Source organism: Accipiter gentilis, chromosome 28, assembly GCF_929443795.1.
Source record: "Accipiter gentilis chromosome 28, bAccGen1.1, whole genome shotgun sequence".
Lineage (NCBI taxonomy): Eukaryota > Metazoa > Chordata > Aves > Accipitriformes > Accipitridae > Astur > Astur gentilis.
The window spans coordinates 423,517-445,208 of NC_064907.1; the positions used below are offsets into that span (position 1 = coordinate 423,517).

General features: G+C 47.9%; 1 long non-coding RNA gene across 1 annotated transcript; it reads left to right on the top strand.

The window, feature by feature from the left end:
• The first annotated feature begins 12,885 nt into the window (after positions 1-12,885).
• Positions 12,886-20,472, top strand: LOC126051683 (uncharacterized). Its single transcript, XR_007509852.1, has 3 exons — positions 12,886-14,064; positions 16,400-16,484; positions 20,233-20,472. It is a non-coding gene; the product is annotated as an uncharacterized LOC126051683 (long non-coding RNA).
• The last annotated feature ends 1,220 nt before the right edge of the window (positions 20,473-21,692 follow it).

The window sequence follows — 21,692 nt, forward strand, 5'->3', positions numbered from 1 at the left end:
TGTTGGATATAGCTATGAGTCCTCAACGTGGAGGTGTGTCTCCTTTCCCTCACCCATGTTTCTCCTTTGGCATTTACCCCTTGGTTCTTTACCCCTAAGGATTTTCCCCCTGAGCTCTCTGCTGTTGATCCACCCCCCCCCAGCATTATCAGCCCCTCTGACTATCTTGTCCGTGGAGATAGTGACCAGCTAGGCCACAGGGGTGACTGACTGATTGTCACAGATGACAATGGGCTCCGCCTCATTTTCTCCTGTGTGTGTGCCGACGGGGCTTTTCGATTCCCACCAGTCTCTCATTTCAGAGAAATCTGCCCATTAACTCCCAGGACTTGAGAGCACAATTGTGTATGCTTGTATAGGTTGAAGCATACCTAGCCAGCCCTGCCAGTCTTGAAAGTGTTTTTCATTTTTTCATCCAATCGCTTCCTGTAAGAAAAGACATGTCCATCCTCGTTGAGTCCAAAATCTCGCATGTGCCAGCACTGCCTTTCTTCTGTCCTCATTCCTGGAGGAGATGCTGCACATACCTTTGGCTCTCCAAAACCATATTTGAATGTAGAAAATCTTCCTTCAGCAGAAGATTTGTGCTTTCTTAGAAAAAGGAAATCTCTGAATTTGTTGATGTTCTTGGGAGACTTCTCCAAGACTTTTCCCTTGGTACTGCAAGGGCAGTGTGGACAGTGCTGATTTCTTTATGTGAATCCAGAGTATCTCCAGCCATGCTTCTGGCTGCAGGTCGGTAATGAGGCCAATCATTTGTTTGGGCTTCTGTGGATAACTATGTCAGCGCCAAGCATTGTGCCAGTGAGCTTCTTTTAAGGACTGATTTTCTTCTGCACAGTCAAGACTCAGGCAGCTTATTATTAACCTCAAAGCCTGATAGCTTGCTTTGTATTGCCATTTTAGTCTGCATTTACACTGACTCCAACACACAGCTGCTGCACTTCCACACACCCCTATTGTCTCCTTGCACTTGCTTTGAGCTCCAACTTACCAGACCACCTTTCCCAACGTCACACCTCGGTGAAACTTGTCATGTCCTTTACCCGTGCACAGAGAAGAGGCCCTGTGAGGACAACGTTGAGTTTTCAGTCAGCCTGCCCCAATTACTTGTCCCAGCAACCCCGTGGAATAGGGAAATACAGCCTTGCTCTTCTAGACGGGCAAAGTGACATGACAGCAGCAAGTGGGAAGCCAGCAGCAGAGACATCACTTGAATGCAAAGCTCCAGAGTGCCAGGTGTAGGTCAGGACAAATGTCACCATCCTGAAGGACAATAGCAGGCAAAAGCATGTATTTTGCCCACACCCAAGCAGCTGACACTGACAGCAGGAAAGAATGAGAGGAGATTTGCTAATAAGGACTAATTATGAGGCTGTGCCTGAGCTCAGACCTCCTGCTTAAAAAGTCCCTCTGCATGTGAGTGAGCATACAGCAGTGACCTTAGCGGGGCAAACCTCGGAGACCACAGGAGGTCTGAGGGTGCCAGGCAAAAGAAAAGATGAACCTATGCCAGCCCATCTCTGTGGAGAGGTGAAGCAGGAGTCCAAAAATAGCCCCCCCACTCTGCTGCCAAGAGCAGCGAGCCTTTGATAAACAGTTTAAAAATAACCTCAGCAGGAAAGACATTGCAGCTCCGTCCATCAGAATTGGATTTGTGTGGTGTTTGCCTTCCCATGCCCCTTCCAGCTCGCTGCTGAGCTTGTTGCTCACGTGATGCCTGCTGCCTGTGGAGGCTGGCCCTGGCTAGGATTTGGGTAACCACAAGGGACTGTGAAGATGCTTGGCTATATTTTGCTGCTGCAGCAAGAGTTTGTCCTGGCCGGGAGCAGGAGCGGGGAGGGAGCCTGGCAGGAATGTGCCTGGTCGGGGCTACAAGGTGCTTTTCGTGTTGCAGCTTCCCACCCTCCTGTTGACACAAGGGAATGGATTGTGAGGGTGTCAAGCGGAGAGGGGAAATCGCAGGGAGGTCTGTTGCACGAAACTGGAGCCAGATACGCTGAGGGCCAGCATGTCCTGGAGAACCCTTCCCGGGGAAGGGGGGCAGTGGGGGGCCTCAGCTCCATGTGCTCTCACCCAGCGCTGGGACACAGAGCGGGGGCAGAGAGTAGCCCTCCCTGCCTCCCCTCCACACCCCTGGGATAACAGTGCAGGCCATAGCCAGGAGATCACACTGGCATGCAACTCCATTCCTGTCTGGCTGCCCCAGTACAGCAGTACCTCTCCCTAGAGAAGGTGAGATTTTGTGGGCTGAATCACCCGGGATGCTGGTTCTGCATGGGGGACCTCTAAGCTCTGGCCACCTGCATAGGCAGCCCTGGCAAGCAGCAGAGCAGCAGGGCTCATTGCACTGACACAGGGTCTTGGGCAAGATGGTCTCAGTGCTATATGAAGGGACAACTCTTGTATCCCCCTCAGCCTAGTGCCACTGTGCACACACTCCTCTGCGTTTGGGACACAGACTCTGTACTGCTCCCCTGCTCTGGCTGCCTGGCAAAGCCCCTTCCAGAGAAGCAGGGAGCAGGGCCTGGAAAGAAAAAGTCATACACGGACAGAAAAATACATACTTTGGAAGGTTATTGTATTGCTCTTGTGGGTGGGGAAGAGTGGGAGGGAGGTGGGGCAATGCAGGGGTAGGCAATCCTTCTCCAAACGTTGTCACTCCAGCACAGTGATCCCTGGAGAGCCCTTGCCATTCTGCTGCCAGCAGGCAGGAGCCAATTAAGGGCAATTAGGGTGGAAGCAGAGAAGGCGCCCCTTTAGCCGCCGCCAGAGCGGCCGCTGGGAGCACTGGCAGGGCTCCACACTGTAAGGTTATTAGAGTTCTCCCCTATATTGTCCTTGGAAGAGATGCTTCAGAAGCCGTCTGCTTGGAGCAGCAAGATGAAAGGGAGACCTCCTTTGATGTGCTCGCCCAGAGCCTCTGCTGTGGTACATGTAATCAACCCTAGCACTCCTCCAGCACCTTCCACTGCTGTTAATTACCTGGGCCGGTTACCCCAATATCTGAGGTCTCCCAGGCAGAACAGGACCCCCCAGGGCACAGACGTGGCCTCTGCCCCACACAGTGAATCCTTTTCCATGAAACAAGATGCAGCAAGCAAGGGCAGAGAACAGCAATGAGGAGAGAGGATCTGGGGCAGAGGGCTAGCCAGTCTCCATTAGGAGAGAAAGAGAGGCACAGCTGAAGATGAGTGGGCTTGCTCGCAGCCACACAGTCTGTGGCACAGACCCAGGGCTCTTCCTGGGGGCCTGCACGCTCAACAGCTGGATACAGATGATCTCAAAGCCTCCCTCCTATCTGCACGTACTGCCACAGGACACCAAACCATATGGAATAACAGTGGCTGAGCTTGCAACAGTTTTGTTGCTTATTTTGTCCCAACATTTACAAAATGCCCTTCCTTGGCCACCCCTTCCTCCCCTACAGCTCCGGCAGCTGAGGAGCACCAGAGGCACGAGATGGGGCAGCTCTGTTATGTGTCATGAGGATTTCCCCTTGGCCTGCTGGAGAGATGCTCTCTCCAATCCCTGTTCTACAAGCCTGAGTACTAAGTGCCTCTGGGCAGCAGCGTCCTGCCAAAACAGAGATCTCACCACGGCACAGAGTTTCCTAATATGTTGCCCACAACACCCTTATTCCTTTCTCCCTCCCCATCCTGCTTCTTGGACAGTCCCTCTCCCTCCCTGGGGGTCACACCTCACCATCCTTATTGTCATGCTTTACTGCTCCCGATGTCACTGTGCCCATCTTGTGTTGCTCCCCCAAGACAGAGCTTAGCATGCTGTCCTGCATTATTCTCACTGCCAGAGGACCACAGCGGGGGTGAAGCTGGAAGAGGAAAGAAGTGCAGCTTTTACCATTGGGCATGGGTTGTCATGGGATGGGAAGACGGTCCATGGTAACTTGCCATCCTCCTAGAATCTGTATTTTTCCTGCATCCAGGAGCTGCTGCTGGATGGACTTCAACTTTGTCTTGATGTGGAGGAGAGCAGGAATGCCATCAATTCTAGACATCAGTCCTTCTGTTTCCAGACTCTGGGCATTGTTGGTTTGGGCCAAGTTCCCCACAGTCCTTTGCAAACCAAGTGGCCCTACCTAGGTGATCTGTTGGGCCTGTCCATTGCCCTGCCACACTCCCTCTTCAGCTGGATGGCTCCTTGCATTTCCCAGCCAGGCAAGCCTGCTGACTAAAGCTGCCATCTCCAGCACTGTACACAGCAGCATGGTGGGAACGACAGGCTCTGAGCATGCTGTCTCACAGTCTCCAAAGCAAAGGTGGACCCAGGGCACTTCCATGGGTTTTCCACCCACAGGTGCCACCACCCATTTGGAAGGAACCAGCTAGTCTTGTTTTGAGTAGCTGCCTTGTAACTGCTCTCTCTCTGAGCAGCAGACAGCTGCCTGACCGGACAAAGCAACATGTGGTCTCAGGAAGTGAAATACAGCATTGAAAACTCACAGTGCTGCACACAGCCAGAGAGACCGATGCTCTCCACCAGCTCTTGTGACAACTGCTTTTCTGCTTTTCAGTCTCTGTCAGGAACAGGAATGATCTCAATAGTTTCCTTTCCTGCCTACTGATGCTCTTGCAACTGCTGCAGACCAGAAATGCAAGCAGGCAGATGCAGACCTTGGTATGCTTCATGAAAATACTTCTAGTGCCATGAGGTTTGGTAAAGGGCTTTCATTTACAAATGCTACCCACTGACCCCAAAGCACCTAAGATCCTCTCAGAATTTTTACCAGCATCCATGATGCTTTTGTGTAGCTCTGAACAGGAAATAATGCTCTTGGAAAAGCTCCTAGCAGCTCCAGAATGGGACCCTGGAAACTTGGTGGGGTAGTTGCAATGCAGAGCTCAGAAGTGCTCTCCCACACTTGCTACCTCTTGGAAGCCAAGGAGGGATTCCTAGGGCCAGGAAGAGAGAGTGGATGCCACCATGTGGCAGCAGATTCCCAAGTGTGGAGCTCAGGAGAGCTTCAGGCAGGCCAGGCTCATTGCTCAGGCTGGAGGATGGCCTGGCCCTCCACATGCAGAACTTCAGCGAGGAAGTTATGACCTTCTGTGGACTGACAGGGAGATGCTGTACTGGCACCCTGTACCTTCCCCAAAGACACCAGCCACCCACTCAATGGAGATACGATTTATTCTTGAATTCAGCAGCCCTGAAATTTACCATGGAAGCCAATATTTGTCCAAGAATTGTGTTCCCGCACCAAAGACCCATTATTCACAGTGACAGCCTGAAGAACTGAAAACAAACAAAGAACAAAGTCAAATCAAGTAGCTTTGGACATAAACCACCCTGCCTCAAGGCAGAAGACAACTTCTAAGCAAGAGAGACAACTTCTAAGGGAGAAACTCTTTTGGCAAGCGCAATATCCCACTGCTGCAAAGCCTCTTGCCTTTCTCTCAGAAGCAACAAAAACCAGCCCACCAGAAAAAATTGGGCTAGATGGAGGCTTAATTTGATCCAGGCTGGCCATTCTTATCTTCTACATTTTCACTGTGAAAAAAAGAAAAAAAAAAAGAAAGAAGAAAAGTTTTGAGTCTTTCTGGCAATGAAGAGAGCCCTAAATATTTGAAGCTAATACAAAAAGATGCAACTGCTTTGTTTGTGGTCTGAAGTATGCTGCAACAAAGGCTCTGATCTGTCATTCATATCAAGAGGCTGTTAACTCTAAACTCAGCAATGGCAACTCAAGCCTTAGTTTTCTTCACTACTGCATGTTAGCTGAGAATGTTCTTATTTCCTAGGCTCTTTACTGCCCTCCTAGCCATCAAAATGCCAATTTCTGCCTCCTCAACAGCTCTTCCAGGGTGTTGCATGTAACTGCTATACTGTATTCTGTAGATATAGCACTGTCAGCCTAAAATACATTTGAATATCAAAAAGAATAGCATGGGGACAACTACCTCTTGGGTTACTTACTTGCATATTTCATCCTGTAAGTTCTGCACTTTAATTTGAAGGTGTGAATGAAGCTATTGACAAGTCTGAGGTCTTTTGCCCTAGAGATCCAGATAGTCCAAAGGACCCCATTCCCACAGAACTTGGAGTAAACCTGCCTTGAGCAGCTGGGTCCATGCAAGCTACTGGTATATCAATGTTTAGCTGACTTTGGTTGCTGGGCCCTGACCATCCTAGGTGTTTTCCTAATTCTCCAGTTCTTTGCTCTTCAGAGCAAACGAGGCTAAGCAGTTAGACAATGCCAGCAGACCTCCAAGGCCCTGAGCTGATTTACTCTGGTGGAGACTCCAACCTGTTGTTGCTGTCTGGGGAGACCTTGGGAAGAGCACATAGAAGATCAAAGTGTGGACTGGGGCAAAATGGAGCAGATCTACTGCTTCTGCTTCTTTCTGTGCTTGTGCAGAGTAGAGTAAAGCATTGGCTCAGAAGGCAGGGTGAACCTGTGGGAACCAGCTGCAGCACAGAGAAGGAGGAAGGACCGGGGGTCTGCAGTATCATAGGATGGGAAGAGGGGACCCCAACTTGCAAAGGGCACAGAGTTGGGCTCACACCAAGGGTATTTATGTGGTAGAAAAGCAGCTATAATCATGCTAGGGTGCTGGCTGGAGCTAGGGTGCTCCAGCTGTTTTGTAGTGAGTCTGGACTTGCCTGTTGCCTGGAGTGCTATGCTCCCACTATGCTGCCCACCAGCTGCATGGGATCACAGCTTGTCACCATGGGTCACCAGGGATGGTCACCTTAATTGACTTAAACCTTAGATCTTGACTGAGGCCCCCAGCTGTGCCACCCACCCCAAGGGAAGGTCTCTGAAACAGAGTGACTGCCATGCAAATACCTCCTGTGGTCGCTTTCATAAACCCCTGCTCAGCTCAGAGAGGGACGGAGAAAGCAGTTAGTGGCATTCTGCCTTTAAAGAGCAGCCATGTTCCAGCTGTGATTCATGCGTCTGGGGACTTGGCCTGTTTTGATAATTTGCAGAAAGCCAGTTCATCAGAATTGCTAACCAGCTGTTTGCTGATGCTGCTGGTCTGATATGAGGTTGTCCCCACACACACACCTGGGAGACCTGGGGAATGCTATTGCCAACACAGAGAGGAGCACAGCATCAGGCTTGAGTGAAGCCTTTAGACCATGTCCAGCTCCCATCATTTCCTCATAATGTCCGTGGAGATGTGCAGAGATGGGGACCACTCATCTCTGCAGGGCTAGACCAGCCTGGTGTTTCTTGGCCTTTCTTTCTTTGAAAGAGCAACAAACACCTTTGGACTTCTCCATGGAAGGTTGAGTTGTAGCATGTTACCCTCCTTTGCCTTCTACTCCCACTGCCTGTTGTCTTTGCCGCTTTTCTAGCATGTGTGAAGATAGATGTGTCTGTCCCCCAAAATTGTCTGCAGTCATTCTGCAGTCCCTTTGAAATCTGACAGACCACTTGCGGCCCACAGACCACAGGCTGAGAAACACTGGATGGGGTGATGTCTCTCCAGTTGCCTCCCAGCCCTTCTCTCATGTTCTCTGAAACATAGAAAGAAGCAGTCCCTGCCCTGAAAAAAGTATCGCCTTGGGCAGATAGGCATGGAGGAGGCAAGGACAGAGATACCCCAACCACCCAGCTGGGCTGGAGGCCCATCCCTGACCTCCAGTCCAGGGACCTGACTCTCCAGAGATGCTGCCTGAGCAGCCCAGCCGAAGACTTAGGGGATCCCACTTGCAGTTGTGCTGTGACATGGGAAGGGGATGCTGGCAAAAGGCAGGCAGGTAAGGGAGGTGCAGCGTAGGTTTGTGGTGGGAGGGAGCGGAGGGGGAGGAGAGAGCTCTCACCAGTCCCACCACACTCCAGCAATCAAAGCCCAGCCTCTGTAATTAATACTGTTTAGCCCAGGTTAGTGGCAGAGGAAAATGTCTCTTGTCAGCCTGGCTTTGCCCACTGGCCCTGATTTAGCAACATGAAAGCATTTTTCCTGATTAACTGTTCACTGAAGGAGATAAAAGAGATGACCATGAAATGTTTTCTTTAATGTGATGAATGTAAAGGGACTGGTAGAGCTGGGAAGGGTGAGAAGAGAGAAGAGAGAGTGCTCCGACAGCAGATGGGAAAAGGGTGGAGGGCAGAGCGGGGGGGGGGGCTGGGATGGAGGGGGCTGTGAGGCAGGAGCAGAGCTGGGGGGGCCTGGGGCTGGGCTGGTGGGGGCCACCGGACAGGAATGAGTGGGCATCCAGGAGGAAGGTTAGTAACTGAAACATTTCTGAAAAGAGTGACTATGTGAGCAACTGTAATTGTTACAGATGTGTATATATATGTATGAGATTTTTAAAAGGCTTTTATGAAGTCGCAGTTTGAATGCCAAATTTCACTGCTCGTCTCTACTACTAAGCTAAAAAAATTGTTGGTAGCTAGGAAACAAAGTGAAGTAGTAAAGCTCCATTTCTAACATGATGTGGTTAGGATATTTTGGGGAACAGTGATGCTGCCTCTACTTTGTAAAACCATACCAGGGAGTTAAAAAGCTATATTTAAAAGCTAAACACGGTTTCCTACCAGCCCTTAAAACACATTTTGCTGGCGGGTAGTCCAAACTGGCCTTCAATGGCTTCCAATGTGCTTTTAACTATGCGTTCTTGATAGCTTAGATTTTAAAATTTTCTCAAGATGGACAATGAAATTGGCCTGACCCTCTTAAGATTAATTTCTGCTTCCCATGTATTATCAAGTAGTGATTGGGGAATTGGATGGGTTCTTGCCAAAATGAAAAAATATTGATTTAGAAGAGAGAGGAAGAAAATCCAATGATCATCCCCAGTCAAGTTAGTTTTTGCAGTTGTTTGCAGAACAGTTTGCCCTGATGTTTTTATGTATTCCAGGAAAGAAAGGGAAAGTGTATAAAATACAATGGTTTTAGTTAAGAGTATGCTATTGAAAGGTAATTGGGCACAAGGTAGAAGATGAAAGTCCTTATAGATAAGTACCAAGTCACCCAAACTGACATGTCTTGTACAAGCTGATCGTGCCAAAGGGGATGTAACTTTACAGGCAAGCAAGCAATCATGTTATCTTCCCAGGATGTGCAGTGAGAAGCTTAGACATGCACAAAAGCATTGGCTGTGTTCAACATTAGGTTGGCTGGTCCATAAGCAGATCGGATGTCCTCTCACCAAGCCCCCCTTTTGAGTCAGCTTGGCTCCTCTTCCAGAGGTCAGAGGAGACACAGGAAAGGTCCTGGAGCAGGCAATGGAAACACTGAAAGGGAGGTGAGGCTTGAATGCAGATAAGAGGAGTGAAAACTAATTGATCTGAAAAAGTGCTGTGATTATGGGGTATAAAATAATGACTGGGAAGTCCGTTTTGTTTACCGTGAGACAAAAATAGCAGAGGGCAGATGATAACAGTGAATGGATGACATTTTAGGGCTCTTTAATTTAGCAGAGAGAAGCATAACAAGCAGCAGGGATTGCAATTTAAAGCCAGGCAAATGTAAATAAGAAATGAGGCACATTGCACAGGAGGTGCTGGCACACATCAAAACAGAGCAGGAGGGGTCTGGGGCTCCCCATTTCTTGACGGCTTTGTGTCCAGGTGGGCTGATTTTCTGGGAGATAAAAGCAAGGTACTGAGCTCAACTGCAGTGATAGCTGAAATTCAGCTGCCGGTGATGTATGGCAAAGCATTAGTCAGGCTAAGAATTCCTGCCTTTTCTTCATTCAGGCAGAGGCTTGATGGAAAAATACACTGTCCACCCAAACAGGGTGAACATGGACTGTCCCAGGGTGGTGGTGAGCACAGTCACCTTCAAAACGGGCTGTGATGTTTGCATGGTGGAGAAGTGGTTATCTTTTTATTGCCTGGGGGAAAGTGGGGTTAGTCTGTGTGGAAGCAGCTGTAGGCAACGGTCTTTGGCTGGAGGCCTGGGGCCAGAAGTCATCATGGTGTCTGCAGAACATGCCTGCTGCTCACACACATCGACCTGGCACCAACCACCATGAGAGCCATACTGGGCGATCTCTCCTGTCCGTGACAACCTGACCTCCTGGAAAAACAAAATGCTTGAGCCTCTGCACCCCATAAGTGCTTCCAGCAGCTCATGTCGGGGCTGCTCAGAGCAACCGCCCCTGCTGCATGGGAAGCCTTTCTGTGATGACTCCGTGGACATTTCAGGACAAGCCTCTGCCTTGGCATCCTTTCTTTTTCCCCTGCTCAGAAATGTTTCCAAGGGTCATCCACAGTGTCTGTGCATGTTTGCCTCGATGGGCCTTTTGGGGTCCCCTCTTGTGCGCCCCCAAGGACAGAGTCCTCCTTGTGCTCCCCTTGTCTAACCATGCTGTGTGTTCCCAAAACTTTCATTTCTGGGAAATGCCCTAAGCATCCCGTAAGCTCAGCAAATGTGCTGTGACCCCTCCTGCTAATCTTCAGGCAGCTGCCCAGGCTGCCAGCATGTGGCAAGGGTTTGGGGTAAGGGGAGTCTGTGCCAAAAGCCCTACCTTGCCTCTGGCATGCGGAGTGGGGCAAGTACTGCACAGCAGGTAGGAAAAACACCTGCAAGTGATCATTAAGTGGTAATGTTTTCCCAGAAAAGAGCAAATCTGTCAGCCTGGAGTTTATAACTGTAAACAGTTTTTATTTTAAAAGCAAACAAATAAACAGGTGAAAGTCTCCCAGTAGCAGGTGCTGCCTCCACGCTAAGCCCAGCCTTGCAGCCCATAATTTGCAGTTGTGTGTTTATTCTGTGTGCCATTTATAGCTGGTCAAATCTCTCCATTCCACCTCATGTTTCCTACTTGCTCTATCTTCCTAATTAATGTATTTACTGTGAGTATTTTAATAAAACAAAAAAAAAATTTGAATGAAAAATATAGCCTGTGGCCAAGGTGCTGCTGATGTGAGCTGTTTGTGAGGGCACAAGGCCAGCCTGGGATGCTTGTGCCATGATGGAGTTTGAGGAAATGGTGAGGTGGGAAAGAAGGTGGCATGCAGGTAAAGCAAGAGACAGAGCTCAAGAATAACGGGGCAGGGTCTCTCCCCGTGGTATGAACCACAGTATTTTCACTGGCTTCACTGGAACCACTACCCATGTTGTGCCAGCTGTGGAAGTTGACCCAGATCCCAGTTAGGGCAGCCCCTGTCCTGGCTGCAGGAGGTTGGCTCCTGGCTGGGTATGGAAGGACAGGCATGGGAAAACTGATGTTGTGTCAGTCCAAAGGGGAAGCTCTTTAATGAAGAGACTGGCCATGGATTTGGAGGAGTTTGGCTGTGATGCAGATGCTGCAGTTGATTGCAGGCTGGCAGCTGCAGCTGTGACTCTGCAGCTGAAACCACTTTGTAACCCTGGGGCAGAGAAGAGCCCTGAAACCTCTTGGGAGATGAGACACCAGTCAACATGGAATAAATGGACTGAACAAACCATGTATGAAAAAACACCCACGTACCACTGAACCTTACTTGGTCCTCCACTCCTTTGCAGATGTCCTTCTTACTACACATCGGCTTCCACTGGCTACATGAGCCAAGATTGCAGCAATCTTGCTGTGTCAGCTTCGCTTTTTCTTCAGTAGGCTTATATTTCTTTACTTATGTGCAAATTTAAGCATTGCATTATAGCCTCAAGCAGACACCAACCATGTCTCTCCCTTATTTAAATTAATTTTACCTGCCAACACAGCACAGGGTTCTGTAATGTATGGGTATAACTGAGCCCCTGCTTTGTTGGGAGGTGTTTTGTTCTGTGTTATGAACTATATAACCCTCATGGTCTTAAAATACAAAAATTTATCACACTCACTGCCACTGCCTTTCTGAAAAGGGCAGTTTCTTACATTTCATATTGGGTCATTTAGGCAGCAAGCTCTAAACCAGAAACTTGCTTCTCTTTCATGTGTAGTCCATGATAAACACTCATTCTGGATTTTTGAACAAGTGTGTTTTGCACCCCTTTGTGGAAGGAGTGTAGTCCACCTGCTTATTGCCTGAGTGGATATTTTCTCATTTTAGAGAAGATGGTACTGTGATCCTACTGCTCAGCAGGAGGGCCAGGTCCACATCCCAGCATGATACCCCGAATGACTGCAGAAATGCCTCTCTCCTCCCCAGCAATCTCCATGTCTGGAAAGTGGAGAGAGCCTTGCAGTGAAATGATGAAAGTGGTGCTATCTGATGGGGCATGCCTCTGCTCACAGAAAAACCTAAGCAGCTAAGTGAATTGGGTATAAAGTGTAGATAGAGAAAGCCCAGTGAGTTTTCCTTTTTTAAATGGTTCTCTACCCGGGATGCAAATTCTGAACCCTTAAAAAGGCCAGTTATAACTACTTGTTTATAAAAATAATGCAGCTGATCTTAAGAGGAGGTTTAGGGTGTGTTTTGTTACTCTTAGGAGGTCTGCACTAAATTAGTTTATTACATTTTTTTTTACACTGGGTAAGTTTCAGGCTGTTTTTTTTACAGGGCTGCTAACGTAACAATAGGATGCAACTGAACTGTTAGCAGCCTCAGGCAGTGTCCAGTGATTCACCAAAGCATTTCACTTGTACCACAGCTGATATTTGTGTGTCATTCAGCATGCCAGACTGGAACATTCAATATTTGGGACTCGGATTCCTCCGAGACAGAAAGGCGCTTGGGAGGGGCTGCAGCCTATCTCTGGGCTTCTTCCTATTAAAAAAAAAAAAAGAAAAAAAAATCTGATTAAGTTAATTATGTTTTTGGGAAAAAAAAAGAATAGAAAAAACAACTTATGAAATGTCAGGAAAAAGAAATAGAAAAAACTTTCTGAGAAAATGGCTTGAAACAATGGATTTCTGCCATCTTAGCTGTCTCACCTTTCCTACTGCTCAGCTGTGATTTCCATTTCTATTGATGAAACAACGATCCTGATGTGAAACAGCTCTGCAAATAACCAGAGCAAAATCCGTGCATCCCTTCACAATATTCCAGCTCAATATTTTAGTGGAATGAAAAATAGAAGAAAGGGATTTTTTTTTTGTTTTAATTGACATTTGCTTTGGAAACTGGGCAACAGGATGATCTCTTCTGGAATTGCCTTGGCAGACGTAGTAGCACATGGACTGAACGCTCCAAGATGTGAGGGCAGGCTCTTTCTGTAAAACACCATCCTGCATTCCAGTTTTCTCACCTAAGCAATTATTTTAATGCCAAATACTTTTTCTGACAAGATTTACAGGGGTCTTAAAGAGTCTTATCAAAAATCAGATTGGAAAAAGGTCTAATGGCCCTTCCTGGCTGGTACAGAAGGGAGTTAACAGCATAACGATGCAAGAAAGTTTAGCAGTTTATGTGATTGCACAAATATTTCTTTTATTCCTAGAAATGGGTCCCATAAAAAGGATTTTATGAGTTTGACAGATTTGTCCATTCTACACTGTCAGTTGCTTTTTTTCACCTCCAATGATACAGAGCTGCAACATGTTTGGTGTGCCTGTAAGCCCAAATCAAAGCAGTGAACATCTCCCTAAATATTTCTCTAACAAAACCTGCTCAAGTAGACTAGATTATCTACAGAAGGAGTCCCACAGGAAGCACCTGCACTTGGGTATTTAGTTCAGCATTGTGTTACCTAATGCTGCTGACCTGTTCTGTGATCTTGAAAAAAAAAGCTTTCTTTTTGTTTCCTCTCTCATCCCATCACTCTTTTGTCTCCTTACAGGCTGAGTGCTTCATGGCAGAATCTGCCTGTCCCCTTTGTTTGTAGGAGGCTCTGTGTGTTTCAGTCAAAGCCTATAAAGAGCAATGTTGTATGAATAGTGCCAGTCACCTGGGCAGAACAGCAAAGAGATCTGTCTCTTTTGCCCCATTGTGTGTTGTGGCACAGTACTATTTTATGGTGTTGTGCAAGCTGGTGACATGGGTAGAGAGATAAGACCTCACCTTTGGATGCTGCTGCAGTTCCTGGTTGCTGGCACAGTAACGCAGCAATGCAGAAGAATTTCCTGCTCTTGCCTGGACTAGGTGCAATATAAAGCAGCTTAAAGGAAGATTTGTTCAATTCCAACTTCAAAGCAGACCTGAGGATATTTTCGTTGGAAGAGCAACACCAGCATGGTCTCCTGTAAAGCTGCAGCTCCTGGTCTGAGACATGAGGTTGGGTAAGTGAAGTCTGTCAGGAGCAGCAGAGTTACTGAAGCCTAGCTTTCAATGACTGGGTTGCAATGCTGTAACTCCCTTCCTGTGTCTCCCATACTTAATCTTACAATACCCTCCAGTCCACTTGAAATCCTCTACCTACCTCTGGGCTGTCTACCAGACAGCAAAGGCAGGACATGGTGCCTGGACAGCCAGACTCACCAATGCCTCTGTGTGCCTGGCGGGGAGCCCATCAGCTCCTGTTGCCCCAGTCCATGTGCCCATAGCAGATGGACAAGAGCCCTTTCCAACCACAGGGGCTTCTCTGAAGAGACAATGTTTTGGGCAGACACAACATGCACTGAAGGCAGGCAGATCACCAGAAGAGAGAGGAAGGAATTTCATATAAAGATGGTCTCAGCTGTAAATGAAAGAAGAGCATATGAAAGAGGAAGACAGTTTTCTGTAGCTTAGATCAGCCTGAGCTGTTAAGACTTCCAGTCTGTACACTTCAGTTCTGGAGAATTTAGGCTTTTTATATAACCAATCTACCTGGCTTTGGGCTGTTCTGTCTCATGGGGCTTCTTGCAGTTGCTGGACCAAAAACTTGGTTGCATGTAGTTTTTCTTTGCAAGTTTAATGGGGATAAAAACCACACAAAGGTAATGGAGATAAAAATGTTGTGACACCTGTTTGCACTTTAAAAATTTGCATAAAAACTGAAAACACACAAATAAGCCCAGCCTTTGATGAGTGATGAGCAGTCTTCCCTCTGCTTGTGTGATGGCGTGGACCTGCTAATGACTAGACAGGTTATAACTACAGCTAAGAGAAAGCCACAAGAAAATAACACTTCATTAATAAAGCAAAGTACCAGCTTTCAGCCTTGCTGGAGTCCCCAGAGACGTGGGGTATGACAACCCTGAGCAGTCCCTATAGCTGTTGACCTCACCAGGCTGGCTCAACACACAGTCCTTGGTGATTCTGGAGCAGGCAGTCATCTGCCTCTCTTTTAAATCACTCTGCCACTACAAAACCCACTTCCTGCACCCTGAAGGTTCAGGTGGTACTCCAGACTGTCACCATGACAGCCAGGTTACCCCGAGGCTGGTAGCTGGTGTAGTCAGGCAATGAAATGCAGGATGCTCTGGGTTTCTCTTCAGGTGCTGCAGACAGTAAAGCTTGGAAACTCATGGAGGATGTACTAGCCAAAGCCTCCAACTGTTCTTGCAGCACCAGAGAAGAAAAAGAAAGGGCACTGCTGGAAATATGCATGTGGGATGAATCTCACCAGCCACCTCTTTCCATCCCATGCCCCACACTTGCCAGCACCAGTGCTCCTAGAAAAGAGGTCAGGGCTCAAAGGGGGCAAGTGAGCACATCTCTGCCCTTCACCCTCTGTCATGGGTATCCATTCCAGCTAAGCAGCTCAGTCAATGAGCAGCCAAAGACAGGCCCTGGAGCAGGATAATTCATACCCCTTCTGACACATGTGGTCATTATTTACGATGTTCCTGAGCCTTGCCGACTGCCTTCAAAATTATAGAAGTTGGCCTGATGGTACAGAGCTAACTTAAGTCAGACAGTACTCCCCCGGCCCCTGAGAGGGAAACTCACTGAACTCCCCAGGCCAACTCTAAGAATGGGAAGAAAAATTGCATAACTTACTGCTATTTGCAATGGCCCTGTGCCTTCTAGCTACCCAGGCCCCTTCTGAGTACTGCTAAGTTCAAGGCTGGTGTTAAAATGTGTGTTATTCCACTGGAATTTTCCATCCTTTAACTTCTTTTCCTCCACCACTTTTGTGGTTATGAGGGAAAGGGCAGGTGTTCCCAGCTGTCCCCTGTGAGACCATTGGCACACTTGTATTGACGACCCCCTTGCTCTTCTCCCTTCTGAGGCAATGCATGCCAGAACTTTCAGGGTCTTGCCAGACAAGAGTTAGCCCACAGTCATTCTCATTGCATTATCTCCCATGTGATGGGTGAGCAGACCTGCAGCAGGAGCTGCAGAAGAGATGATATAAAGGTGTTGGGACCCCAGCAGTATGCTTTCCTAGGCCCTTTTATACCATGCCCACAGTGCCAGCCTCCTCCCCGAGCATTGCTACAGATGACTTAGAGCCCCATAAAGCCCACAAGTCAGAGAAGGGTTCCAGGCTGCCTTAATTTGTTTTCATCATCCTGGGCTTTCTCCTGCAATGGGGATCCCTCTTTGCTGAGCCACTGAGGGATGTCTCCCTGAGCTTCCTCAAGTCCCTTCTTGTCCAGCAGGCATTTGCATCACTTTTATCTTATTATATAACTTCCTTATCTCATTACACATCCTTCTTGTATTATTGTACATCTTCCTTTCTAGATCATTAAAGAAACCAGCACGTGGCAGCGAAGAAGGGCTGCTGACTGCTGAGGCAGCCTTGCCAGGGACGAAAGTGGAGTAAAGGGTAAGTATTATTGTGTCTGGGTGAGAGTGTGTCAAGCTCCAGATTAGGGAAATTCGGGAATGTTGTATAATGCAAGGGATCTCAAGATGCTAAAAATACAAATTTGCCAACAAATGCAACAGTACAGATTTGCAGCAGAGCCTGGATGATGGGCAGACAGAAATCCCTACAGCCCCAGATGGTCCCATCTGATCAAATCCACTGGCCACTGCCTTTGACTTCAGGGCTTTACAAAGGGGATTTGAAAAACAGGGTATATCCCATTACTTCTTGCTGGAAAGCTCTTTTTGAGTCCACTGACTCTTCTCTCCTAGGCCAGCCTAGCAGAGAAAACCTCCTCCTGACTTGTGGGCCTATGTTAGCAGCTCTTTGGTTCTGTATCAGGACTGAACTGGTGGGATGGGAGAATGTCAGAGAGGCTGTGTTAGAGTCCAGTACCTATTTAACTGTGGATAAAAGAAAACCCAGAAAACGTATGAGAAAATGAAGAGAAAGCCATCACACTCCATGGATAGAGAGCTGGTAGAGCCTCACTCCAAGATATCTGTTCAGGTCAGATGGATTTAAGCACTTTTTTTTTTGCAAGTAAGCATAAGCAGTTGTCTGAGTAAGATCTCGGAAACAGGCTTGGGCAAGGCCTGACAGTACAAATGTGACTGCAATCAGAAAGCACTCTCCTTTTCCCTCAAGATACAAACTCACTAACCTCTGTGGAATGGCTGGGGGACAGCACTGGGAATGACAGCAAGGATTGCACAACACACTATGTTACAAACCGGGCTTGACTCCAGCCAGTGTAAATTTGAACTAAGTGCTATACTGGGTCAGATCCAAAGTCCACCTAGTTCATCCTCCTGGCTTTGACAGCAACTAAAGCATAAAAACTGGGCCTCAACAGGGGGATCTTTTCCCTTGTGGGCCCATAGCATCTGGCAGCTAGCACTGCAGACATGTCCAGAGATGGAGCTTTGGCTAGATGATTATATTTGACAATGAGAGGCTTCTCATTGTCTGGTGCCTTGTTGGAGCCACTGAGATAGCTGTTTTCCATGATATCGTGCAGCAGTGAGTTCCATGGGGTGGTCACTTACTGTGTGAAAGGGGGGACCATAACTGAGTGGATAGAGAGGCCAAGCAAATGTACACTGCGCAAAACACACCCCACCCACCGCTTTCTCAACATACACAGAATTGAAGACCATGAATCTTTCAGTCAGTGCTTATGAAGAATTCCTGCAGCTATACCATACCAAAAAAAATGAGGAATTCCAAATTTGAAATGGGTTGTTGGTTGCTGCTGCGTGAGGGACATCTTCATGGGAATTCTGCCAAGTAATTTTACTTGTGATGTTGTAAAAATGTTGTGTAAATAATGTTTCTGTGATACATGTGTTGCAAGTTATTACCAAGCCATAAAAGAGCTAGGAAAGAAGAAACCAAAACACAAAATGCTCTGTGACGCCAGAACACTCTTCTGGTGAGTATCAGTTTGCAAACCGCAATGTAAGTTTATGCCCACAATTCAAATGACCTCCTGAAAGCAAAGATAAACAGGAATAGAAGGGCGGGCATCTGCAGTTCCCTCTTCCCTCCAGAGAAATTAATTCTTGATGAAGCTCTGCCCTATTTCACTGGCATTCTGTCTGCCCCTGAGCAACTGAAAACAAAAATACCTAAAAAACCTACTCCTAACTTAGGTGTGCAGGGAAACGCCTGTGAGACGTGCTTGGCAGTTTTGAGAGCAACCACACAGCTCCCAAATCTAACAAGGAAACCTAACACCCACCCCAAAACCCACCCAAACCAAAACAAAAAGATGGCTTAAGAAAGCAGTCTGTTCTGAAAGGCTGCACTGCCATGGTAGGAACCAAACCCTAGCTGGCCCTGGCTTAGAAAAAAACCCATGTTATCTCTCTTCCCAAAACATGCAAACAAATGTTGAACCCTTCAGTTTAGCAGAACTAACTAGTTTCTTTTCTTTAAATATGGTCTGGCTGTAGAAGAGTGTCAAAACAAGCTGAGGAAGCATGAGGTGTATCCACTCTCCCAAGCGAGGCAAACTGCTGTGCTCGAAGCCTGCTGCAGGAAGGCAAAGCCTGTCACCTACACCATGTGGTAGGACCCCCTGGAGTAAGGATGTGGGCTTTTCCCCTCACTACAGTGGCTGGTGGTGTGAAGTGCTGCTCTTGTAGAGAGAAATCTCCTCTGGGAGCCATTTACCAGCACCTTTTTGGCAAACAGCAGTTATCTGCTGTGTAAGCTGAGACATACATTAATATCAGAATTATACAGCCCTGGTCCTTCACCTTGTTTGGTGTGTTAGCACCTAGACGTGTAGAGTCTGAGTAATGGCATTTAATGGGAAGAAAGGTAAGTTCTAGGATTAAGCTGATCTCCAGGAGTAGATACTAAATTAAGAAAAGCAATCACCAGGAAGCCAGAGGCTGTCTCAGCTCCAGTGCCTGTTCCAGCTCAGCCTCTCCCCTACACAGACACTATTCTGCTCCTCTTGCACATTTGTGTCTGAGGAGGCAGGCTAGAGAAAAGGCAGTAGGGCTGTTCACATGTGCTAAGGACTGGCTGGAGAGCTGCAGACCTGCTTGCTCCCACCTGCCTGGGGTATGGACAGGAGATGAAGGCCCCTGGATGTCACCCTCTGCCTCTGAGGCTCCTGCAGGCAGGGATGCTGTCAGCGTGCTGCTGCCAGGCTCCCAGCCCTCAGGAGCTTCAGTGGGATGCTTTCTAGGCTGCAAAAGGAGCGGAAAAAGGCAAGTGGAGGGCAGCTTGGGGGTGCATGGTTCCCATGGTGGCAGAGGCACTCTGTGACGCCAAATAGGCTATGACATGGGAAGGCAGAGTGAAAGGGATGTGCTCATAGCTCAGCCAAATCAACAGGCAGATGCAGTGTGTAGAAAGACACTGTCAGCTTCCCAAATTAAAGCTGTCAGCAGGTTTGGGCCACCCAGTGTATCAAGGGAGATGCGCTCTTCAGCAGTACCTCCCTGCCATTTTGAACTCATTGTGTCCTGCAACATCAATGCTACCACAGAGCTGAGCTCTGGCATGGGACAGCATAGCCCAGCTCTCGGGGAGCTGCAGCCCCAAATCTCACATCTGCTTTATGAGAGGAAGCGAGCCTGGCCATACTCCCTCCCAGGGAGAGCCCAGGGAAATGAGACAGGGAGAAGAAATGCAGCAAGCCCTGAAAACAGAGAGGCGAGTGGTGCTGGTGTGAGTCAGGACTTCAGTAGAGCCCATTTTCCCTTCTGGAGCAACGGGGTGGGTGGGGAAGGAATGTGCTTTAGCCCTGGCCCTGCAGCTCCCTGTTTCGCATTCCTAGTTGGCATGAGGGATGGCAAAATGGCCTGCACTGACAAATCATGGCCACTCATCAGTGGGGTCGCATCAGTCTCTGGCACAGCGGAGACAGGAGCAAGTGCGGTGGAAGCCAGACTGTGGTAGGGGTGGCTGGCTGGCTTTGTTCTGTGTATACACGTGCTCACATTCACATTTACATACATGTCCACCCACACAGAAACTGAACTGGAATCAAGATAATTTGAAATAACAGAGTGGGATTTCCGGATGGCAAATCTGATCTGAGTTTCACCCTGTGGATGCTACTTGTATAAACCTGCCATCACCCTTTCCCACTGACCTCCATCCCCCTGCAGCCGAACCTGCTTTGTAACACCTCCACTTGCCAGCACCAAGGCAGCTCAGTGCAGTATCCTATACTCCCACACAGGAACGCTGGACCAGTTTGGTACTCCCGCGAGGCGTCGCCTGCAGCACATGCTACTCACAATGCAGTGAGTAAGAGCCCAGTGAGCGCCTGGGAGGAACTGCCAGCTGCAGCCTTGCTCCATTAGCATGAGATGTGCCAAGAGGCTCGGAGCTGATCAGCCCCAGAAGGCAACTTCCTGATGCAATTAAGATAAATTCAGACACATCTTGCCAGTCTTCTGGGACATATGTTGCTAATTAGAAGTCAGCCTGTACGTTTAGGATTAAGGACAGGGATCTGTACTCTGGTGGTAGAGAACATTTCTGCGTGTTCTTGTGACACTAGTGTCTGAATCTACATGGTTGTGGCTATCTGTGAGTGAGAGGTTTCCCTTGAACTCTCTTCGCTTATGCTGCACGCTTTCTCCTATTTAAAGTTTCCTTAGAAAAATCAGAGAGGCAGGACTGTCCCACAGATCAGGTGCTGGAATGGGGCTCAGGAGTTTTCAGTTTTGCTCTTGAATCAGCTGGATTTGAAGCATGATGTTGGGAAAGCCACCTTACTTGTGCCTCTGTTCACATCATAGAGGCCAGGGAGCGCATTGCGCTTTCTTCAGTGGGACCCTGCCTAAGCAATAAGTCTTTGAGTCAGGGACTGACTCCTGTTCCAAGTACACAGGATGGCAAGTCCCTAGTCTCTCTCACCCTTAAGACAGCTGTGATAGAAATGGTCGATCATCAGAGGATTTTTTTTTCCAACTGTGAATTAAATTTTAATTGGGCATCATTTTCTCTGCAGCTGACAAGCATTTCTGCAGGAAGTTTTGTGACCTCAGCAAGTGAATAGGGTTCATGTCCCGACAGTAATTAAATGACAGATTCACTTTTGGCTTGAGGAGAGAACATGTGCTCTAGGGTGGTCCATCAAATCCAGAAACAGCACCACGCAACTGAAAAGACAGCTTGACAAAGGATTTCAGAATGAAACTTCTACAGCTAAAGCATTTGGGATCATTGGGTCTGGATCCACTTCCCAGCTACAGCTTTTCAGCATGAGCTGAGGCTCTCAGGTTCCTCATCTGTATAAGGGCAACAATACTCCATCCCCTCTTTACAGGAAGGTTGCAAACAAATGTGAAGCTATCTAACAGCCCGGTGGAGCCTCCAGCAGAAGAAGCCACAAGTGCATGGTGAGACCACATGCCTGACTGTCTTGATGGTTGCCTGTGTGATCTCAAGAGACTAAAATCCCTTCTCCAAATCATGCAAAATTGCAAACTGTAGAAAGCAGAAAACCCAAAGGCAAATAATCTGTTTGAAAACAGGACATGAGTTAATGGAGAGTTTTTATTGTGTAGAGTGAATATTTGGTGTGTATTTATTTATACTTCCCTCTCCTACCTTCCCCTTTTATACTTTAAAGCAATTCAGAAACAAGATAAAGATATGTTTCACACCATCAGACCAGCTTCTTCAGGTTTG